This window comes from Choloepus didactylus, chromosome 8 (genome assembly GCF_015220235.1).
Source record: "Choloepus didactylus isolate mChoDid1 chromosome 8, mChoDid1.pri, whole genome shotgun sequence".
Lineage (NCBI taxonomy): Eukaryota > Metazoa > Chordata > Mammalia > Pilosa > Megalonychidae > Choloepus > Choloepus didactylus.
In genome coordinates this window covers 136,877,405-136,895,272 of record NC_051314.1, presented here as the reverse complement: position 1 = coordinate 136,895,272, position 17,868 = coordinate 136,877,405, and the positions used below count along the sequence as shown (strand labels likewise).

Sequence of the window (17,868 nt, the reverse complement as noted above, 5' to 3'; positions counted from 1 at the left end):
CACTCAATAAATATTAGATAATTATGTGAACAGAGTGTTGACGGGACGGTGTGCTGGGGGTGGGGGCGGTCCCCTGGAAGACTGGTTCCTGCCACAGTTGGGGCACCCTGCCTCCCAGCCTCCTGTCCCCCCTGCTCCCCAGGGCCAGCCTTCCTGCTCCAGTCTGCACTCACAGCTAGCTCCTTTGGGGCTCAGAAATATCCCAGGCCTGGCCATGAAGGAGACTCAAATTTGTTCCCAGCAAGGCCTTTTACTAGCTGTGTGGCCTTGAATGAACTACTACACCCTACTCAGTCTTCGCTTCCTGAACGGAAAAAATGCAGATAATAACGACTTCACGTCATTGAGGCAGAATTCAATAAAAAAATGCCTGCAGAAACTCTGAGCTCTCACAAACAGGGGTATTAGGACATGGGGGTACTTAATACATGTCAGCTTCCTTCTTTCCTTCTTCCATAATCCAACAGAGCAGGAGAAGCAAATGTCTCTCAGTCCCCAGATGAAAACACACGCTCAAAATACTATAGGACATACTGCAGATACAAGCATAATACGACGCAGCAGCTACTCCGGTGACTTTTAATAATATATCTTATGCCTAACTCAGCAAGGGAGCTTAGAGAGTGAATCAATTTCTCCTTGTGACACTCTTACTAAAGGAGTCTGTGGAAAATAGGTTAATAGATTTTCCCAAGTGTGTCCAGAGTGTGGGAGCAAAATTGGACCTGTTATGGAGCAAAATAAAGGCAAACAATAGCCAGATTCCTACTTCCTGGACTCAGGATTTTAAACTTTCTTAATTAAACCATTTTCTTAACTGCATATTTCATTGGCAAACTATCCAAGCTATTTATAACACTCAAACCCATGTATATGTTTCATTGAAATCTGCTGGTTACTTCAGCAAGGAAAGCGTTTGCTCTCTTTTCAAACAGAAATCTCCCCAGCGTCTCTTCATTTGCTTCCCTCAGGGAGAAATGCCACCTCCCATTCTGCAGTTCTCTTTGTTTATGCTAATGTAATAAACTGTCCCTAGGGAGTTCTGGCTCAACCTAATATTAAATAGTCAGCAACATAATCAATTATTTTACCAGCAGGAATGGCTTGTTTACCTAATCTCTCTTTTAAAAACAGTCATTTCTAGAAAGGCATAGCATACCTTACTGACTCTGACAGCTTCAGGAAGCTCCATTGTTAATCAAGCGTGTGTTAAATCAAACAGACATACATAAAGGCAACAGCCAAGATTTGTCAGCTGGATTGACTTTTACTGCATAAAGCTGTAAAAACATTTTATAGAAGGAAAAACCATATAGCAGCCCTCGTAAGCCCACACTGTGTGACAAACTCAGTCCAGATGAATCCAAAGACAAAATCGTGCATTAAATACCCAATTTCATTTCAATATACTATTTTTATAGGACCAGGAGGCCTTGGAAATTAAACACTAATGAGAGGAAGGAGTATTAAGAATGAATGACTATATAGAAAAGATAAAAATTCATGGATTCTGAGTCACTAAATGTATTGGTTGATTTATTTTGACAGGTGCAGTTTAGTTTTAGTGATTTCAAATAACATTTTGTAGTAGGATACTAAAAGTCCTGCTGTGTGTGTATATGTATATGGTAATAAACTCTTGGCAATATGAGCTTTGTTCTAAGCCTTAGCTGCTAAATCTTCATTAAGAATAAGTTGTCCTTCAGGTTTATATGTCGCTGAAGTGAAATTGTGCAGGTCTCTTCTGTTTTATGACTTAATTTTTGGATCATCATTATTTTTCTCCAGTTCAGAATACAATTCCTTTCTGATGAGCACACCGAGAATTTTATCTGCTGGATAAAATTTAAGCTCTGGTGCTGATTTTTTATACAACTTCAATATGTGACATAGCTTTGTGCCTCAGTTTCCCCAGGCTGCAAAACAGGGAGAGTAATTCCCTGGTGAGAGAATTAATTAACATCTGTAAAAAACTTTATGATCTCTTTATGAAAGAACTCTTCATGAGGGAAAATGTTAGGCTTTGTGAGATAAAAGAGAAAAGACCATAGATTTCAAACACTGTGGAAGTCATTGAAGGAAAAAAAAATACCAGAGGGATATAATTATCTTCAGAAAGACATATATCACCAGACAGACTGTAATATGATGATGAAAGATATATTAAAAGGGAATTTCATGAAGACTTCAGGGAATTAGGCACCATGTCAGAATAAGGCAACTGAGATTCATATTGTAAAACTCTAAATCAAATATGATCCAGAAGACTGGATGAATGAGAGCAGTTAAGTTGCAAGCTAAAATGCAAGGCTTCTAGTCATCCCTTTAAATCTTTTCATGACTCATGACTTCTATGTGCCCCTAATGCCTGTTCTACATACCATAATTGATGCTTAATGATTGCTTTATTTTTTTTAACATTAAAAAAATTTACAAAAAATACAGTGGGACAAGTTTATGCTCAGAAATGCAGCAATAAATACTGTTGAAAACAGAGCAACTCTACATTGATATATTGGCACAAACAGAAAGGCAAGCAACCTAATGATTGCTTTAGATAACCCCTTTCCATCCATCCTTACGGACCTGCATAGCCAGATCATTGAGAAATATCTGTTGAGTTCCTTTCTCCATGTCTCTTTCCTTTCTTCCCTTCATCCTTGCCTCCCTTCCTTTGGAGGCAGGGAGAGGGAGAGAAGGGAGGAACATTCCACGTGTGGTTTTCTCCCTAATTTCAGTTTAAACATAACTCTGGCTCTCCCTGTGCTTCACAACTATCGCCTACAAAATGGCTTGGCAATTTTCTTTTAATAAAAAAATACACAGTCCACTTTGATTGCACAGAAAGCGTCAAGCCTACACAGAGAATTGGGAAAGAGCATGTTTCATTTTGTCAAGGTACAAACAACTTAAGCCAAAAGGTCCTTTATGTCCTCTTCTTTTGGAAGAGGACCCGGAGAGTTGTATTCCTGGATAATAATTTCAGCTCTGCTGCTAATTTCTTACATGGCTTCAACATTCCTTGCACACATACTTCCTACATTTGGAGTGAACTGCTGGGCAATGCTTTGTGTTCTTAGGGGGACCCTGCAGTCTTAGAAATGTCTCAAGTCTGTGCATTTTTTCCCAATAGTGTTGATCATTTGTTAGCCATAGGAAATAAGGAATTCCTGAGTAAGTCATTTGAGCAAGGAAAAAAAGTATCTTTCAAATAAATCCTGGATGAGGATCACCATTTTTTCAATTTTTTTTTTCTTTATTAGAGAAGCTGTGCGTTTACAGAACAATCATGAATAAAATACATGATTCCCATATGCCACCTTATTATTAACACCTTGCGTTGGTGTGGAACATTTGTTACAAATTGATGAAAACACTTTTTTATAATTATAGTATTAACTATAGTTCATGGTTTAACTTAGGGTTCACAGTTTGTGTAGTGTAGTTCCATGGATTTTTTTTTCAATGTTTTCAAGCAGCATTTATTGATTGAAACTAAATGTGTAGATAAGCTTTTGGTAGCATAGAATTCATTTTTTAATGAACTTGAAGTACATGAAGACTCCTTAAGTCTTCTGCCATTTATCTTGTGTGTGCTTATAACAACTACCACACTCAAATGAAGGTGAATTTTCAACATTTTATTGAAAAAAATTTAAAAATTCTTCCTTAAGCAGCTCTCCATAGTTTGATACTTTTGGAAAGAGATACATAAAAACACGTTGTGGTGATGTACATTTAAATTTATTACAACTAGTTGGTGATGTGATAAGACAGTAATCATGGGGCCTGAATATTGGTCACGATTACAAAAAGCTTAATCCAGCCCAGCAAACACAAGTTAAAATGTAAACTGTGAAGACATGTTAAATATGTAAAAAAAGAAAAAGTGATTTTGAAACAATTCTACAGCTTTTAAAAATATAGGGTCCGCTAATGCCATTTTACCTCATTCAACTCTCACTTTTCTATGAGAGGTGTCTTTTTTTTATTTCTCTAAGACTTCTTATAGCCAGATAGTACCATGGAAGGGAAGCAAAATAAATGTGGCTTTAACAAGCATCTCAGCAGGAATATTTGTGCTTTAAACAATGACTTATGCAATGTTTTGTGAAGAGACCTACATGTTTTCTGTTAAGACACTGTTATGAAGAAGTCCTGATAAATCAACATTTCCACTTTATCTGAGGCATCAAAACAATGCAACTAAGTGACTAAATGATTACGACCACAGAGAATTAATCTCAGCAGTCAAATATGCTTTGGTTTTATAAAGAATGTGCTCTTTATCAGGAAACAGTCAATTCTATGTTTCTCATCCCAGGCTCAGAACAACCAAGAAATAATTTTTTGTGTAAAACAGTATCATTCTAATTAAGTCATTTAAAAATCTGTTTTCCCTTTGTGTTTTAAGATGTGTAGCTTCCAGCAGGGGTCTTTGGTAAAAATTTGTAGGTTTAGAAAGTCTCACCATAGAGTTAAATTTTCATTCGCTATGTAACATGTCAATTCCCTTTATTTTCATATATACTGGAATATTGCACTGCTCTTTGGTTTCATAAAACCAGGTTTCACATTATAATTTAACCATTTCCTTTGTCAAATTCAGTAATATAATAAATGCATAGTGCCTCACAGTGTGATTTTCAAACATACATAGAATCAGATTAAGAGAAACTGACATTCAAACTTTCAACTATCCAGAAAAGGTATCTTTCTTTCCTGCATCATTCTAATTCATATTTAAGTCCCGTAATTAATCGATTGAGTAACCAAAGTTCCCTATAAAAAAAAAAGTATTTTTGTGTAGGTCTGAATGAAGTGGCTTTGCACACAGTAATACTGACAAACATCCTAAACAATTAACTAAAATAGATATGAAGGCAGTGAACAGCTACAGTGTGTAAAATGCCACAAGAAGTCATTGACAAGGGAACAGAGTTATGTCGCTCCAATTTCTTCAAGAACACTATGTGGGGTTTCAACTTCCTTCTGCAGGAGCTCTGCTTGCTCAGTGGCCTTGAGGACATTTTTCTTGGATACTTACTTAACTACCCCTCCCAACAGAAACTCATCCAAAGTAAAATAAGCCTTCTCAAAATCAAAGATGATATCGAGTTCACACATGCTGCCAAAATACTTGTCAAGTAATTCCATGTAAGGATGAATTATTTCCAGGGTAATCAGTTCACTGTCATGGTCATCAAAAGCACAGCAAAAGCACAGAGTAGCAGATCTTCTCTAAGCAATCTTCAGATCTTGCCACTCAAGAAAGCTGCAAGTCTTAGGTTTACATGCTAAAACAGTTTGAACAAATTCCCTTGTGATCTTTTTCTTCTTTTGGTCTGACAGTGGGACATACCATTTCTGCAGTCGAAGCTTTCCCTGATGACTAAAAAGCAACATAAACTCATTGTGGCCACGGGTGCAAAGAAGCTCGACTGGCAGCTGCAGCGGCTGCTCAGGGGAAACCCCTGTCCTCCGTGGATTTTTAAAAAAATTTTATTTTGTTACCATGTGTACAATCCAACATTTCCTCTTTTAATCACATTCTGATATACATTTCAATGCTGTTAATTATGTTCTCAATGTTGTGATACCATCACTATCATCTGTTACCAAAACATTTCCATCATTCCAAATAGGAACTCAGTACATTTTAAGCCTTAACTTCCCATTCCCAATCCCCACCCCATACCCTGGTAACCTGTACTCTACATTCGGACTCCATGAGCTTGCTTATTCTAACTGTTCCAAATCAGCAAGATCATATAGTATTTTTCCTTTTGCATCTGGCTTATTTCATTCAATATTGTATCTTTAAGGTTCATCCACGTTGTCACATGCAACAGGACTTCATTCCTTTCTATGGCTGAATAATATCCACTGTATGTATCTACCACATTTCATTTACCCATTCATTGTTTTATGGGCCCTTGGGTTGCTTCCACCTTTTGGCAATTGTGAATAATGCCACTATGAACATCTGTGTGCAAATATCTGTTCAAGATGCTGCTTTCAATCCTTTTGGGTATATGCCAAGCAGGAGGATCACCATTTTTTAAAACTTGAAAGACATGGCTAATTAAGGCGGTACACCCTGACTCAAAAGTCAGTGTGATCATCATTTGTAACAAATGTTCCACACCAATGCAAGGTGTTGGTGGTGGTGTGGTGTATGGACATCCTGTATTTTATTCATGGTTGTTCTGTAAACTCACAACTATTCTAATAAAGAAAAAAAAAACAAATCAGTGTGATAATGTAGGTGGCAAGTGCCCCAAATAGTGTCTGGTACATAGCAGGAGCTCAGAAAATACCAGTTGAATCTTTTGCACAGAAAGAAATGGGTTGAGAAGGAGGGATGAGTCCATACTATTGCATGATATGGGCCAAACTAGCAAGATTTTCTTGTACAATCTGGCTAAGAATTCAGGATTCTAGAGTTGGATGTCCACCAGGACTCTTGTCTTCAGCCTTGATATAAACTAACGGGTATCACATTTTTCAGGCCAACTGGTATACACAATTACTATTTCTAAGTGTTTAAGGAATGATTTCACTTTTCAATCTCCTTGTAAATACTAATTAATCATTAACCCCTACAAGGTTGGAATTAAGACCACCATGTTTTAATAATCTATAATTGCTTTATCTCTCCCACGAGTTAAAATATAAATGCATCTCTCCTCCAAAAGGAAAACAAAACCCTTCTAATAGATACCTAGCTGATTTGAAACTGCTTGGAAAATCAATTGAGAAATTGAAATGAAGGATAATCATAGTGTACAGCTAAGATGTTGCATTTAACATCTATATTTTTAGAAGAGGAATACATCTGAAATTTGATAGTAATTATCATATCATGGAAGAGACAGCCTATTTTTTTTTTTTTTTTTTTTTTTTTTTTTTTTGCAGTTGCACCTGAGGACTGTGCTGGGGTGTGGGGGTAGGGAACTGAAGCTAGGAAATATCACCCTTACTAAGAAAATACATTTTGTCCAAGAAATAGTAGGATAATAGAGGGACAAGTGTGGCCAGGGTATATTAATTATGGAGTTCAACTGGTTACATAGGAACTGAAGTTACTCCCCATTTCAGCATCACCTGTGTCTCCCACTTAAAACCACAAAAACTAGCAAGAGGTTAGTTTACAGCCTAGTATGTAAGCCAATTTTGTATCAGTGTCTATATTTTCTCATTTGGATTTTACTCTTGTCTGTAGCCTGGATTAGAGATGAGAGTTTGGGTTCCTTCATAGCACTCAGTTTTTTCTCTACAAAATAAGGGAATTAAACTAGGTCAGTGTTTCTCAAATTTAATGTGCATTTGAACTATTTGAAGAAATGGCTGTCAAATCTTGATAAAATGCAGATTTGAATTCAGTAGGTTTGGGGAGTGCAGCAGAGAGTGTGCATTTCTAACTAGCTCCAAAATGTTGGGGACGATGATGATCCAAGGATTAAGCTTTTTGTAGCAATGATCACTCACACATTTCCTTCCATCTCTGCAGTGATCTGTTTCTTTAAATGATCCAAGAATTCCTGTTTTCTTCATGGTGCTGCCTGCATGGCCCACCGAGTTCAGGATTCTACCTCTGAACTTTAGCCTTCTCACATCGCCCCAAGAAAGGCCCACCTTGGTTTTTCACCCCAAATTGTTTAGTGTGTCTCTTTAGTGTCCCCATTAGATGCTGGACATAGTCAAGACTTAAGAAAGAACCACAAGCTCAGAAAAGAATAAATTCAACTCACCTATGTATAAGACCGCAAACCCTGGCATTTATACAATTACCTCACTCTCCAGCCACTTTCCCTTTGATAGCTTTTAATGTTCTTTGAATACGCAGTTAACATCCCAGTAAATTATGAACATTCTGTATTTCTGTTCGGTTTCTTGGACTTCGTTCTGGCACCTGCAAATGAGGCAACGTTTCCAGGGTTCGGGATTTGGGGGGTGGGGGATCTGGTCTAGATGGACAAGGCGAGAGGCTAGGATTCAGAATTCTCAAGTCTGTTGATGATATTAAGATATTTATCTTGGGCATAGCATGACAATAACCACAATGTTAAAGTGCCTGATTAAAGCAATGAGTACATGTTTATCCACTATAAAATAATTTAAGAGGCTCGGTCGAAGAGCACTGGTTTACTAACACAAGACACACACTCCTGGACTCAGGTTGCTGGGTCTGACGCTCGGCTCAGCCCTCTGATACCATGTGATGATCTTAGGCAAGTTAACTTACGCTTTCTGTGCTTTGGTTTCCCCACCCCCCAAATCCCGAATCCTGGAAACGTTGCCTCATTTGCAGGTGACAGAATGAAGTTCAAGAAATAGGGGGAACACCTCACAGGGCTGTTGAGAAGATTAAGTGACTTAGCATCTGTCAAGGGCATACAAGCACACTTGGCATACAGCAAGTACAGCATAAGTGTTTGCTAACCTGTTTGTGAGACAACTGTTCAATCTTGTTTCAGACCATTCTTTCACTGATTTAAGCAAATATATATTTCCTGCTTGTTGTATACAAAGAAGTTACTTAAGATTTATAATTTCTAGCATTTATAGAGCAATATTACTCATAAAATGTGAATAAATGATAGAAGTCAAAATTTAAATATTATTTTAATTTATCCTATTGTATGTAGGCACTGCAGAACACTCGAAATTGTGACACCAAGTCTGCTCTTAAAAAAATGTGCAGCATCACGGGGGAGAAAAATGTGTACTTTAATGAATGTAATACAAAAAAGAAGGTCATTATACTTACCACAGGGTTGGGTGATAAGTTCATCATTTCCTGTCTTAGGCTCTATCCAAGTCTTCATATTAGTGCTTCAGGTCTTCTATTTAAGTTAACTAATGGAAGATTTAATTTTAATCTTCCTGAAATTATTGTTTCAAAATAAAACTAGGATTGATGTTTTTTCTGGTTATAAAGTTAATATAAGAGGAAATATAGACTATCTTGGGAAGATTAAGGAAGACGGGTAACAGTAATTGCCTTCTGGAAAGGAATGCAAGTGGAAAGGGGCTTTAATTTTTATTATTTCCTCTTTCTGTAGCCTTAAAATTTTGTACCATGTGCAATTATTACCTATTAAAATAATTATTTTGTTCAAATCAACATATGCATGTTGTAATAAAAATCACTCAATATAGACAGTTATAAAGAAGAAAATGAAATTACTCATAATGCCACCATGCTTCTAACATCTTGGCATATGTGTTTTCAGATTCCTTCTTTAGAAATATACATGTATACTTTTTACAAAAATAAGAACATGGCATACAAAATATTTTTAAAATGCTTTCCATGTTGACAGATGCAAATCTACCACATAATTTTAATGTTGTATTACGTTCTATTGTATGCATGTAACTTAGTTGACTTCATCAATCCCAAGAGATGATTATTTTCACCAGCTTTGTGATGAACATATTTGAATAATTGTCCTATTAGTTTCTAAAGTATTCTAATACTTCTAGAAGCTCGATTTCTGGGCAAAGGATATGCACGTAAAGGTGAGACTTAAAAGGAGCATAGTACGGTAAAGACATTGGCTCTCTTCCCCAAATCTCCCTCCATGGAAGAGAGGTGCACTGGGATTTAAACAGAGGAACAAAATGGATGGATTCATTCTTGTCTGCCCATAAACAACCTCGAGCACCAGCTTTATGTATCTGGTAGGAGACTGTGGAAGGGATGAGTTGGGTCAGGTTTTGGCAATAAAGTCTGATTGACATTCCTGGTTGAACTTCATTTTTGCTTTCTGGCAAATTTATTGCTTCATCTTTGAAGCAGCATTCGAGTTATTTCAGCGATTGGACTCCTAAGTGGTAGATGTCACCGTTGTAGTTGATGCGTTCATTTATGGGGGAGGAAGGTGAGAGAGAGAGTGGGTGGAATTTGAAGGGGATTCTAAGAGCTTTTCAGAACCCTAGCTTAGAAGACATCTTGCACTTGAGGAGAGGTGAAACATGGGAAATATTAGATTTATAAGGCCTAAATGGAACTTTAGTTTCTCTTTTTTTCTTATTTTGTCATGAGAAAACTTAGACTCATCCAAGATCACATAGCTGGTGAGAAGCTGAGCAGCGAGTGGAATGCAGGTCTAAATTGTGGTTCAGTGCTATTCGCCAGAGAAGAAAACTGGAGTTAGATGAGGGATGATATAATCACACACATGGGATCACCCCTTAGGTGGCAGCTAGCCCCAGAAGAGTCAACACCAACACGTTGACAAAGAATGGCTAACCCTGGCAGTGGTAACACGAGGCCCGTGTCACTGAAGCTGGGTTATTTCGGCAGCTCCTGGTTCCTGCAGTTTCCTGGCACCCCTTCTGTGACAAAGGAGGTTCAAGCATAATAGTGTGGCCTCCGTGCACTGAAATGGGAGCAGTGGAGTCTCTATGGCCACACACACACACACACACACAAACAAAAACAGAGGACAGTCATATTCCCAAAGTATCCCTTACTGCCACTCATCTCCTAAGCCCCACACACTCACACTTTTGAAACAAGGGAAGTAAGTAGCAGGGCTTTGGCACAAGAATGCTGGGGCCATTTCTTTACTTCCTGATTGTACACCCAAGCTGGTGGTCCAAGGGCATACTTGTTTTATAAATTGATGAATAAATAAATGAATAAGTCCCATGATAAACTGTAACATTTGTCTCTCCCCTTCCCCACCACGAATGCACATGATCTTTCTACCATTAAAATTCCTGGTATGGGGCCATTGTACTGAATGTTAGGTGAAAGTATCAGAATGCCACAATAACCAAAATGAGAACACAGCAATACATTTTATAATTTTGGTGGAAAGGGAGACTCATGCCTCCGAACTATTTGCTCTCGTGACCTGTGTCAGTTGGGACGGACACTTCCCTTTCTAAAGCAACACAGTCAGCTGCTTTGAGCGAAAGCTGCCAGTGCCCAGCAAGTACTTGCACAACAGAAGCCCAGGGCTGACACTCAAGGTAGAATCACAATGATATTAATAATGGTTCAAATTCTAGCCATTCTTTGATGCTGGCAAGGTGCTAGGGCCGAGTTCACCATGAGAATGATTTCGAGATCTCTGGTTCTACGCCTGGGGGTTCTCCGGTTTGAAAGTCACATTAGTGACAGCTTTTTAAAGGCACAATTCACACTGCAGACCTCAACACCCCCCTGATTGCGATGTCACTAAAATTCCATTTATGAAAATAGCTTTCTTATTAAAAACATCAGAAGCCCATGGCTGTGCCTTCTACCCAGGATGTTCTCCCCTTCTGCTCCCAATAACAGAACACAAAGTAAACAAGCCAGAGGGAGTGCAAAAGATGGCTTTACCCGGCCATATGAACACCCTTTGCTTTCAAAAACAACATCCTTATTGTCCCCTTTCTTCCAAGAAGGTAAAAAAGTGGCAGAAGTGTAAGGAATCCCATACAATATTTACAAAGGTGTACAGATGATAATAATATCCCACTCATTTTACAGAAGGGGAAAAGAAAGCACATCACCACATGGTTTACACTGAGGCCAAGGCCAAAGCCAGGACTTAATTCAACAATCATTCATTGAACTCCTTCTATGTGCAAATGACTATGGTAAGTATCAGATTTGGGTTCTGATTTTGAGTTCTGTATTTTTTCATTCTATGAAAAATGTGCTAAAAGTTTTCTTTAAGTTGACAAGGGGAATGAAAAAAATGGTATTCTTTTAAACTAGAAAATTTTGGCTCATTCAACATGAATTTTACACTACTCAGAGTCAAGAGAAAAAAAGAGGGAGATATTTCTGTTTCAAAGTAGTTTCTGGTTTTACAAATATTTTCCTCCCTCCCTCCTTCCCTCGATCCCTTCCTTCCTTCCTCCCTTCCTTCCTTCCTCTCTCTCTCTTTCTAGCAGCTAAAGGACACTGGCAAAAGATTCACAAGAAAGCTCTACTTTAAATTTTGTAGCTTTGTTCTTTCTAAGAGCCCAAACCATTTTGGAACAAGAGTACAAATACGAAAGCATATGGTGTCTATCACAATGACTAGAATAAAAACAGATAATAACTTACTATGACTTGGATTATAGCATTGCTTTACAACATGCCTGAGGAGGAGTGGCCCAAGATTGGACTGAGATCTTTATCAGTGTCATTTTGTCAAAGTAGTATCTTGAGACAAAAACAGATTAATTCTTCGTTCAAATTCACATGATAAAATTCACATGAACAAATTTGGGTCTTCAGACTTTTCTTAGACTCTTCCATTTCTGAATTCACGCTTCGCCTGTTTCTACGGTATTCTTTGACTCATAGTTTGGGCTAGAATTGGAAAGTTAGTTTACTGTTAAGCAAAAAAGGAAGAGCAAAGGTAATGTTTTTTCAGCAATCAACTCTAAGCTCTGCACCAGTTACCAAGCATTTTGTTATCTCCCTTAATCCTATCAATTATATGAGATAAGAAGTTAATATATCCCTTTCACAGATGATAAATCTGAGACTCAAGAAATTCACTAACTTGCAAAGAATCTGCTTAGGGGTGCCATTTGGATTTGAATCCAAGTCTCATCATTCCTTATTCTTCTTTTTCACTACTTTAAGCTGCGTTATAATTTCTATGACTACCTCTCTCATGTGAATTTAACATGATTTATTTAGGAATGTTCTGTTGGTGAGAGTCAAACTGGACATTAGTTTTGCTTTTAGGGACTAATAAAGAAGTTGTACAAAAGTAACATAGCATTGGTATATGTGAAGGCTTTGTTCTTGATCAGAAGAATATAGTTTACATGAATTAATATCACATGAATCAGCTGCTAGCCACATTCTTGTTTTGGAACATTTTATTCACATTTTCAGGAAAATGAAATTATTGAGTAATAGAGCAGGGATAAAGATAAGAGAGAAGAAGGTGAGTGAGGTAGAAGGCTGGAAAAGGATCACATAGGGTACAACACTGTGGTAATGTAGAAAGCAAATGGAATGTCATCTGAGTCAATCAATCATTCAACATATAGTTATTAAGCATGACTCCAAAAATATTGCAAGATTGAACTGAAAGTTCATGAACAATGCACATTTTGACCAGGTGGCAGGTGGACAGATGGACAGATGGAGCAGACAGAATTTGTTAAACCTCCATTATATGCCAGTCTCTCTCTCTCTCTGTGAGAGAGGTTTAATCCTCATAATAACTCAGAGGGGTAGATCCTTTTGGTCTAATGTTTTGGAGCTGGGATGTAAATATAAGTCCTTCTGGCTTCTAATTCTAATGCCCTACCTACTTCTTTAGGTAGATATTGATTCAACAGAAAACCAGGGGCTTTCCCTAAGGCTTCTGGTGAGTTTGGCGAAAAGACAACCACTAGCTTTTACTAGTGTCTTAATGTAGCCCAATCTCCAACACTATTTTGGCTCTAAAATAACATGAAAATTAGAATATATACATATGCTATATAATGTAACTGGGTATCTTCAGCAATCGCTTAAGTTCTCTAAGCCTTAGTTCCCTCACTGTAAAAGAGATACGATGATAGTAACTACTTCATAGGCTTTTATGAGGATTAATTAAGATAAAACATTTCAACATGCAGGTGGTAAGTGCTAGTTTCTTATTATTGTTGCTACTGTCACATTCCGAATATCCTCATCACTTTTTATCCTCAGATTTAATCCTATAAGGCTGGGGCCGCCAGTCTGTCTTTTCCAAGCTGTTTGTCATTTACCTTGATGTTGTTCAAGAACTTGTACCTGGATCTCCTTTTCATTTTATCCTTTTCTTCTATTGTCTAATGACTCAAGTTCCTTTGGTCTTCTGTCCCACAAATTATCCTTTGTCTCTGGGATCTCTACCCTCATTAAGAATGGAGAGAGGTGATCTGGCAGTGTATTTAGGGCTGATGAGTCTAGGGTCAGGAGCCACACTGTCTGGTTTTAAATTCTGGTCCTAACACTTACTAGCTATGCATCCATGAGCAGGTTGCTTAATCATTCTCAGCCCCTCTGTTTCTTCATTTATAAAGTGGGGTGATAACACTGCCTCCCCCGACCCCCAAACCCACAGGATTTCTATAGGGGGTAAATGAGTTAATGAATGCAAAGCCCTTGGCAGAGTCTGGGCACCTAGAAGTGCTCAATCAACGTTAACTGCTGTTATTAATCCTCCAACCAAAGGAAGTTGGCCTTTAGTGACTGTATTATATTGCTTATTCAGATTCCTTTGTCACTGACTATGTTTTCCAGATTATTTCTTTTATATTATCCCTAAGCAATGATTTCTGGTTCAGCATAACTGCAAAGCAAGCAAGGAATGAAAGTCAAGTACAAGTATGAAACACTGAGGTTTCTTAGTGGCGTCAACAACTATTTCCATTGGCTTTGTGTCCAATATAAGGACAAGGCTTAAAAATCATCCTGTTCGCGAGGAGTTCTTATGTAAGCCGAATCAGCGATGATGGATGGATTCATTTCCAGATACTGTTTTCAGCCTGAGTCCACTGAAGTGTCAGCTGCAAGGCCACATTTCCTGGGACATCCATGCCCAATTCCTGGACTTTTAAACTGGGCTTCCGATCACAGAAGCCACCCGCCCAGGAAGGGAGAGAATGAGACCTTTCTGCCTTCTCCGAGCCCCATCTCAGCTCACCCCAAACACCATAGAAGGTAGAAACGGGTTCAGTGTAAGGATGAACTTTCTGACTCAGAGTGGTCCAAAGATGCACCGGGCTATGCAAAGGAGCAAGGTATTCAAACCCACGCCGACTTTTCATCTGGGAGCTAACGTAGGGAGCGCTCGCGCATGCGCATGCCTGACCAGATGACCTTGTAGTGCCATTCAACCCAAGAATCGAATTAAACTCAGGGAAATTGGGATCCGTCCCTTGGGGGACACATGGACATGTAGCAATGTTTGAACCCATCACTCTGTTTCTGTCTCCCATCTGCCCCATTAGCACTCCTTATTAATTTAGACGATAGGCGTTAACAGCGTATGCTGTTAAAAATCATCATAATTTTATATAATTAATTTATTCTTCCTTTAAAATAGAACCCTTGTAAACATCTTTAAGGCTTTTGTTCTAACTCTTCTGTCTGCCTGGAAAATCTTCTCCCCTCATTCAGGCCTCTGCTCAAATGTCACCCTAAGGACATGCCCCCGACCCCCTCCCTTATAAAATGCCAGACCCCACATGGGGGCCCTTCTCATTGTCACTTTCTATCGTTCCTCCTGTTTTAGTCTTTCCCACTGTATCAACCGCCACAAGACATTATATATTCATTTGTTTGTTGTCAATCTTTCCTTGCTGAAATGTAAGCACCAAGGGGACAGGGCTTAGATTTGTTCATTGTATTTCAGATCCTAGAACAGTGCCTCATACATATTGAATGAATAAAAGTAAGCAGAAGTTTGCTCTTATTTTTAATTAGTTCATTTTAGTCTATCTCTATTACTTATACATTAATCTCTTCAAAAAAATTGATTTGGAAAACCTTGAAAAATCTTTGAGACCTTCCCCTAAGGTAAGAAATTAAAATTAAATCCTCCTAGAATTCATCAGCCATACTCAATTCAGAGGAATTTATAAGCACAAAAGTAAATTTTTACTGGGATAAGACAAAAAATCATAGCCCTCTATTCAAAACCTAGTTTCAATGGCTCATTTTTGAAAACCTGCAAAATGGAACAGTTTTTACTTTTCAAAGAAACATGGACACATTCTATATGCCTAACATTCAAAGCTAATTTGATACAAATAAATATTTCAGTTTATTTAAAACTAGAGCTTCCAAGTGATCATCTGTCATCAAATATGGGAAGGACCTACAATTTCTCTTACCACTGATACTAATACCCCAATACTCTTTTTGTTCCAATAAATCTAAAAAAATCTGAAAGCAAGTCAATATTTGTTTCCAGTAGATGGCACTGCAAATCAAGTCTTTATAGAGCTATTAAAAAAAGTTTTATTTTCTTTCTCACTTCTTGATCATGATAATAAGTGTTTTTTTCTGTAATAAGGTCATCTAAAGTGACTCATACATTGAAAAACAGACAGGTTGAGGATTTTGAAGCTATAATAAAATTAGGATTGTACAGAGCCCCAACACTGACATCTCCTCTCTATATAGCATAGTTGGGCACTTTAATTAAAATAGTTGGTGCCCACTGGTTATACATGAAACCCTCTTTTTGATGTGTGATTTTGGTTGCTTGTTTTAATTTGTTTAGTCTACTTTACATTGTAATTCCAATGAGACTCTTTACTTTTGCACTGTGCCAAATTCACCCTTATTCAGGCCGGTTAATGCACACACACAAAAAACTGTTGCGGGTACAGACCACATCCCTGACCTGTGCTGCCCGCCCCCCCCTCCCCATTACATACCCTTGGTCTTAAGGGATTTAGATTAGAGAATGTAAATGGTCCCAGACAACACTTCGGCTTCCACAGTAAAGAGCACAATGCAAGCACATGTTCCAGGAACATATGTTTAAAACATTTTTCAGCAAATTAAAAGAGATATTACATATGATATAGACTAGAACATAGTAAATGCTATCATAGATGTAAAAGCACCTAGAAGAGGGTCTGGCACAAAACAGGTACTAAATAAATCCTCCCTCTCCCTTTTGCTGTCTTTGAGTGGAGGAAGAATCTGAAAACTGAGATTCAGGCCCTGCTTTGCCACTGTTGTCTGAGACGTCCATCACTTAACCTTTCTGGACCTCAGCTTCTTTGCCTCTTACCAGGGCTGGAAGCAAGGTTACAAGATCTAAAATATTAAACCTATTATAAAATAAGATCCAAACAAAGGATATGATACTGCGAAATCCAAATACACATGCCAGCAGCCTCAGAAGTTGGGAGTGATTTTTGTCAGGAGATTCGTCTTCCTCAGTGGAGAAAGAAACCATCAGTCAAACAGGCTCATTCACAAGTAAAGCATCACATCTCTTTAAATGTCATAGCAGAGTTCAGACATCATGCATTTTTCATATGCCTCGTATACTGTTATTTTTTCCCCCCCTGTTGTCAAGGAAGCCTGAAACTCCTTCAAATTATACAAGAGGCATGAATGAGGGTTTCTGAGGGTGTGACAAGCGCTTGTGAGATCTCGGTGCACACTCAGTACACTAATAGGGGCAGGCAAAAACCAATACAGTGAATGCAAAAAATACCATTGTAATCTAAACTAGGCAGAGATGTGGCCTGAGAGAGACCTTTGCTGCAGAGTAGTAGGACAAAGGAGGCCCTTAACTTCCTCCCCCACAAGCTGGTTACTTGGAGTTTTTTTCCTCTTTATGAGCCCGGCGCCTACATTTTTGCTCTTTCAAATTGGCTGAGATGGTGTCAAAATAGTATAGAAAGCAATTTGTGGCTTTGGGCTGGAGTAGATTGATAAACACCATTAGAGTCGGAAAGGACCTTACAGGCCATTTAGTCCAATCACCTCATTTGACTCATGAGAAGAGTATGGCTCAGAGAGGTCACTTAACTTACACAAGGTCACATAGGTAACCAGTGATGAAGCAGTGACTGAGGTCATTTGACTCCCAATACATGAGCCAAAGTCTTCAACTGGGGATATGTGGTAAGGAAAAAGGTTAAAAAAAAAAAAAAAAAAAAAAAAGGGAAGTGTCTTTAGATTTCACTTCTAGTGACCTTGGAAGGGTGATGGAACAATACTATTTTTGGTTGCCTAGGAAAAACACATTTTGGTTTAAAGCCTTGACTAGAGAGAATACTGCACAAAATCTTCAGATGTTTGTTTCTGACTTCTATCCACCCTCCCTTCTTTGTGTTAAGGTAGTATATCCAATATCTCATTAAATATTCTCTATATTAAGAAAGCATAATGAATTAACATCACTGAATTGT

General features: G+C 38.1%; 1 pseudogene; it reads right to left on the bottom strand.

Annotated features, from left to right (window-relative positions):
- Positions 1–4,941: 4,941 nt before the first annotated feature.
- LOC119542952 lies at positions 4,942–5,731 on the bottom strand (annotated as a pseudogene).
- Positions 5,732–17,868: the final 12,137 nt, after the last annotated feature.